The sequence below is a fragment of the Hemiscyllium ocellatum genome, chromosome 3 (genome assembly GCF_020745735.1).
Source record: "Hemiscyllium ocellatum isolate sHemOce1 chromosome 3, sHemOce1.pat.X.cur, whole genome shotgun sequence".
Taxonomy (NCBI): Eukaryota; Metazoa; Chordata; class Chondrichthyes; order Orectolobiformes; family Hemiscylliidae; genus Hemiscyllium; species Hemiscyllium ocellatum.
In genome coordinates, this window is record NC_083403.1 from 4,435,636 (window position 1) to 4,442,055 (window position 6,420).

Consider the following 6,420-nt stretch of genomic DNA (forward strand, 5'->3'; position numbering starts at 1 on the left):
GCATCAGTCGCCTGCAGGCACCAGACAGGGAGGGGAGGAGAGCGGAGCGCTGCCGAAATCAGCGAGAAAGACGGAAAGAAAGGGATTGGGGCTGCACGCTGTCTGCGGGTGGCAGTCAGGAAAGGAGGACAATAGGTGCAGGAGTTGGCCATTCTGCCTTTCGAGCCTGCACCACCATTCAATATGATCATGGCTGATCATCCTTAATCAGTATCCTGTTCCTGCCTTATCTCCGTAACCCTTGATTCCACTATCCTTGAGAGCTCTATGCAACTCTTTCTTAAATGAATCCAGAGACTGGGCCTCCACTGCCCTCTGGGGCAGAGCATTCCACACAGCCACCACTCTCTGGGTGAAGAAGTTTCTCCTCATCTCTGTCCTAAATGGTCTACCCCGTATTTTTAAGCAGTGTCCTCTGTTTCGGCACTCACCCAGCAGCGGAAACATGTTTCCTGCCGCCAGAGTGTCCAATCCTTTGATGATCTGAAATGTCTCAATCAGATCCCCTCTCAGTCTTCTAAACTCGAGGGTACACACAAGCCCAGTCGCTCCAGTCTTTCAGTGTAAGGTAATCCCGCCAGTCCAGGAATTGACCTGGTGAACCTACGCTGCATTCCCTCAATAGCCAGAATCAAATCTGGAGAGCAGAACTGCACACAGTACTCCAGGTGTGGTCTCACCAGGGCCCTGTACAGCTGCAAAAGAACCTCTTTGCTTCTATACTCCATCCCTCTTGTTATGAAGGCCAGCATGCTATTAGCCTTCTTCACTACCTGCTGTACCTGCATGCTTACCTTCATTGAGTGGTGTACAGGAACCCCCAGATCTCTCTGTCCTGCCCCTTGACCTAAATTGATTCCATTTAGGTAGTAATCTGCCTTCCACCAAAGTGGGTAACCATTGATTTATCCACATTAAATTGCATCTGGCCACTCACCTAACTTGTCCAGGTCACCCTGTAATCTGCTAACATCCTGATGACATTTCACCCTGCCAGCCAGCTTAGTATCATCAGCAAATTTGCTAATGTTATGGCTAATAGCATCTTGTAGATGGTTAAGATATATGGTAAAAAGCTGCGGTGCCAGTAGTGATCCCTGCGGTACCCCCCTGGCCACTGCCTGCCATTGGGAAAGGGAGGCGTGGAGGAGTGCGGAAGGATGAGAGAATGCAGGCTGCAGCCTGATGAAGCAGGGGAGGGCTTGCAGTTGGCCTGCGTGGGGATGTGGGAGACTACAGGAGCCTGGTGGGCAAGGGCTGGCTGAAAGGCAGCTGGAGGGACGGAGGGAGGGAAGCACGCACAGAGGAGGAAGAGCAAAGAGAAAAGAGAAAAAAAAAACAAAGGGGATAAAGAGAAAGAGCAGCAAAGAAAATGTGGCTGGCCAGCACGCCTTGAAGTAGGGAGAAAAGGAAGGGGCCGGTGCCTACGGCCATACTAGTCTGAAAACGCCCGATCTCGTCTGATCTCGGAAGCTAAGCAGACTCAGGCCTGGTTAGTACTTGGATGGGAGACCGCCTGGGAATACCAGGTGCAGTAGGCTTTTTCCGCCAGCAGGGGCTGCTCAAGTCACCCCTCTGCACTTGTGTTGTGCCACGCAATGGAGCGGCAGGTTATTTTTGCTGCTGCTGCTGCTGCTGCTGCTGCTGTGCCGGCCATCAGTCGCCTGCAGGCACCAGACAGGGAGGGGAGGAGAGCGGAGCGCTGCCGAAATCAGCGAGAAAGACGGAAAGAAAGGGATTGGGGCTGCACGCTGTCTGCGGGTGGCAGTCAGGAAAGGAGGACAATAGGTGCAGGAGTTGGCCATTCTGCCTTTCGAGCCTGCACCACCATTCAATATGATCATGGCTGATCATCCTTAATCAGTATCCTGTTCCTGCCTTATCTCCGTAACCCTTGATTCCACTATCCTTGAGAGCTCTATGCAACTCTTTCTTAAATGAATCCAGAGACTGGGCCTCCACTGCCCTCTGGGGCAGAGCATTCCACACAGCCACCACTCTCTGGGTGAAGAAGTTTCTCCTCATCTCTGTCCTAAATGGTCTACCCCGTATTTTTAAGCAGTGTCCTCTGTTTCGGCACTCACCCAGCAGCGGAAACATGTTTCCTGCCGCCAGAGTGTCCAATCCTTTGATGATCTGAAATGTCTCAATCAGATCCCCTCTCAGTCTTCTAAACTCGAGGGTACACACAAGCCCAGTCGCTCCAGTCTTTCAGTGTAAGGTAATCCCGCCAGTCCAGGAATTGACCTGGTGAACCTACGCTGCATTCCCTCAATAGCCAGAATCAAATCTGGAGAGCAGAACTGCACACAGTACTCCAGGTGTGGTCTCACCAGGGCCCTGTACAGCTGCAAAAGAACCTCTTTGCTTCTATACTCCATCCCTCTTGTTATGAAGGCCAGCATGCTATTAGCCTTCTTCACTACCTGCTGTACCTGCATGCTTACCTTCATTGAGTGGTGTACAGGAACCCCAGATCTCTCTGTCCTGCCCCTTGACCTAAATTGATTCCATTTAGGTAGTAATCTGCCTTCCACCAAAGTGGGTAACCATTGATTTATCCACATTAAATTGCATCTGGCCACTCACCTAACTTGTCCAGGTCACCCTGTAATCTGCTAACATCCTGATGACATTTCACCCTGCCAGCCAGCTTAGTATCATCAGCAAATTTGCTAATGTTATGGCTAATAGCATCTTGTAGATGGTTAAGATATATGGTAAAAAGCTGCGGTGCCAGTAGTGATCCCTGCGGTACCCCCCTGGCCACTGCCTGCCATTGGGAAAGGGAGGCGTGGAGGAGTGCGGAAGGATGAGAGAATGCAGGCTGCAGCCTTATGAAGCAGGGGGAGGGCTTGCAGTTGGCCTGCGTGGGGATGTGGGAGACTACAGGAGCCTGGTGGGCAAGGGCTGGCTGAAAGGCAGCTGGAGGGACGGAGGGAGGGAAGCACGCACAGAGGAGGAAGAGCAAAGAGAAAAGAGAAAAAAAAAACAAAGGGGATAAAGAGAAAGAGCAGCAAAGAAAATGTGGCTGGCCAGCACGCCTTGAAGTAGGGAGAAAAGGAAGGGGCCGGTGCCTACGGCCATACTAGTCTGAAAACGCCCGATCTCGTCTGATCTCGGAAGCTAAGCAGACTCAGGCCTGGTTAGTACTTGGATGGGAGACCGCCTGGGAATACCAGGTGCAGTAGGCTTTTTCCGCCAGCAGGGGCTGCTCAAGTCACCCCTCTGCACTTGTGTTGTGCCACGCAATGGAGCGGCAGGTTATTTTTGCTGCTGCTGCTGCTGCTGCTGCTGCTGCTGCTGTGCCGGCCATCAGTCGCCTGCAGGCACCAGACAGGGAGGGGAGGAGAGCGGAGCGCTGCCGAAATCAGCGAGAAAGACGGAAAGAAAGGGATTGGGGCTGCACGCTGTCTGCGGGTGGCAGTCAGGAAAGGAGGACAATAGGTGCAGGAGTTGGCCATTCTGCCTTTCGAGCCTGCACCACCATTCAATATGATCATGGCTGATCATCCTTAATCAGTATCCTGTTCCTGCCTTATCTCCGTAACCCTTGATTCCACTATCCTTGAGAGCTCTATGCAACTCTTTCTTAAATGAATCCAGAGACTGGGCCTCCACTGCCCTCTGGGGCAGAGCATTCCACACAGCCACCACTCTCTGGGTGAAGAAGTTTCTCCTCATCTCTGTCCTAAATGGTCTACCCCGTATTTTTAAGCAGTGTCCTCTGTTTCGGCACTCACCCAGCAGCGGAAACATGTTTCCTGCCGCCAGAGTGTCCAATCCTTTGATGATCTGAAATGTCTCAATCAGATCCCCTCTCAGTCTTCTAAACTCGAGGGTACACACAAGCCCAGTCGCTCCAGTCTTTCAGTGTAAGGTAATCCCGCCAGTCCAGGAATTGACCTGGTGAACCTACGCTGCATTCCCTCAATAGCCAGAATCAAATCTGGAGAGCAGAACTGCACACAGTACTCCAGGTGTGGTCTCACCAGGGCCCTGTACAGCTGCAAAAGAACCTCTTTGCTTCTATACTCCATCCCTCTTGTTATGAAGGCCAGCATGCTATTAGCCTTCTTCACTACCTGCTGTACCTGCATGCTTACCTTCATTGAGTGGTGTACAGGAACCCCCAGATCTCTCTGTCCTGCCCCTTGACCTAAATTGATTCCATTTAGGTAGTAATCTGCCTTCCACCAAAGTGGGTAACCATTGATTTATCCACATTAAATTGCATCTGGCCACTCACCTAACTTGTCCAGGTCACCCTGTAATCTGCTAACATCCTGATGACATTTCACCCTGCCAGCCAGCTTAGTATCATCAGCAAATTTGCTAATGTTATGGCTAATAGCATCTTGTAGATGGTTAAGATATATGGTAAAAAGCTGCGGTGCCAGTAGTGATCCCTGCGGTACCCCCCTGGCCACTGCCTGCCATTGGGAAAGGGAGGCGTGGAGGAGTGCGGAAGGATGAGAGAATGCAGGCTGCAGCCTGATGAAGCAGGGGGAGGGCTTGCAGTTGGCCTGCGTGGGGATGTGGGAGACTACAGGAGCCTGGTGGGCAAGGGCTGGCTGAAAGGCAGCTGGAGGGACGGAGGGAGGGAAGCACGCACAGAGGAGGAAGAGCAAAGAGAAAAGAGAAAAAAAAAACAAGGGGGATAAAGAGAAGAGCAGCAAAGAAAATGTGGCTGGCCAGCACGCCTTGAAGTAGGGAGAAAAGGAAGGGGCCGGTGCCTACGGCCATACTAGTCTGAAAACGCCCGATCTCGGAAGCTAAGCAGACTCAGGCCTGGTTAGTACTTGGATGGGAGACCGCCTGGGAATACCAGGTGCAGTAGGCTTTTTCCGCCAGCAGGGGCTGCTCAAGTCACCCCTCTGCACTTGTGTTGTGCCACGCAATGGAGCGGCAGGTTATTTTTGCTGCTGCTGCTGCTGCTGCTGCCGGCCATCAGTCGCCTGCAGGCACCAGACAGGGAGGGGAGGAGAGCGGAGCGCTGCCGAAATCAGCGAGAAAGACGGAAAGAAAGGGATTGGGGCTGCACGCTGTCTGCGGGTGGCAGTCAGGAAAGGAGGACAATAGGTGCAGGAGTTGGCCATTCTGCCTTTCGAGCCTGCACCACCATTCAATATGATCATGGCTGATCATCCTTAATCAGTATCCTGTTCCTGCCTTATCTCCGTAACCCTTGATTCCACTATCCTTGAGAGCTCTATGCAACTCTTTCTTAAATGAATCCAGAGACTGGGCCTCCACTGCCCTCTGGGCAGAGCATTCCACACAGCCACCACTCTCTGGGTGAAGAAGTTTCTCCTCATCTCTGTCCTAAATGGTCTACCCCGTATTTTTAAGCAGTGTCCTCTGTTTCGGCACTCACCCAGCAGCGGAAACATGTTTCCTGCCGCCAGAGTGTCCAATCCTTTGATGATCTGAAATGTCTCAATCAGATCCCCTCTCAGTCTTCTAAACTCGAGGGTACACACAAGCCCAGTCGCTCCAGTCTTTCAGTGTAAGGTAATCCCGCCAGTCCAGGAATTGACCTGGTGAACCTACGCTGCATTCCCTCAATAGCCAGAATCAAATCTGGAGAGCAGAACTGCACACAGTACTCCAGGTGTGGTCTCACCAGGGCCCTGTACAGCTGCAAAAGAACCTCTTTGCTTCTATACTCCATCCCTCTTGTTATGAAGGCCAGCATGCTATTAGCCTTCTTCACTACCTGCTGTACCTGCATGCTTACCTTCATTGAGTGGTGTACAGGAACCCCCAGATCTCTCTGTCCTGCCCCTTGACCTAAATTGATTCCATTTAGGTAGTAATCTGCTGCTTCCACCAAAGTGGGTAACCATTGATTTATCCACATTAAATTGCATCTGGCCACTCACCTAACTTGTCCAGGTCACCCTGTAATCTGCTAACATCCTGATGACATTTCACCCTGCCAGCCAGCTTAGTATCATCAGCAAATTTGCTAATGTTATGGCTAATAGCATCTTGTAGATGGTTAAGATATATGGTAAAAAGCTGCGGTGCCAGTAGTGATCCCTGCGGTACCCCCCTGGCCACTGCCTGCCATTGGGAAAGGGAGGCGTGGAGGAGTGCGGAAGGATGAGAGAATGCAGGCTGCAGCCTGATGAAGCAGGGGGAGGGCTTGCAGTTGGCCTGCGTGGGGATGTGGGAGACTACAGGAGCCTGGTGGGCAAGGGCTGGCTGAAAGGCAGCTGGAGGGACGGAGGGAGGGAAGCACGCACAGAGGAGGAAGAGCAAAGAGAAAAGAGAAAAAAAAAACAAAGGGGATAAAGAGAAAGAGCAGCAAAGAAAATGTGGCTGGCCAGCACGCCTTGAAGTAGGGAGAAAAGGAAGGGGCCGGTGCCTACGGCCATACTAGTCTGAAAACGCCCGATCTCGTCTGATCTCGGA

The 6,420-nt window shown here is 51.9% G+C and overlaps 2 non-coding genes and 1 pseudogene across 2 annotated transcripts; all 3 read left to right on the forward strand.

The window, feature by feature from the left end:
• Positions 1 to 1,422: 1,422 nt before the first annotated feature.
• Positions 1,423 to 1,541, forward strand: LOC132809677 (5S ribosomal RNA). The gene has a single exon (XR_009642491.1). It is a non-coding gene; the product is annotated as a 5S ribosomal RNA (ribosomal RNA).
• Positions 1,542 to 3,075: 1,534 nt separating this feature from the next.
• LOC132809688 (5S ribosomal RNA) lies at positions 3,076 to 3,194 on the forward strand. The gene has a single exon (XR_009642492.1). It is a non-coding gene; the product is annotated as a 5S ribosomal RNA (ribosomal RNA).
• Positions 3,195 to 4,734: 1,540 nt separating this feature from the next.
• LOC132808890 (5S ribosomal RNA) lies at positions 4,735 to 4,843 on the forward strand (annotated as a pseudogene).
• The last annotated feature ends 1,577 nt before the right edge of the window (positions 4,844 to 6,420 follow it).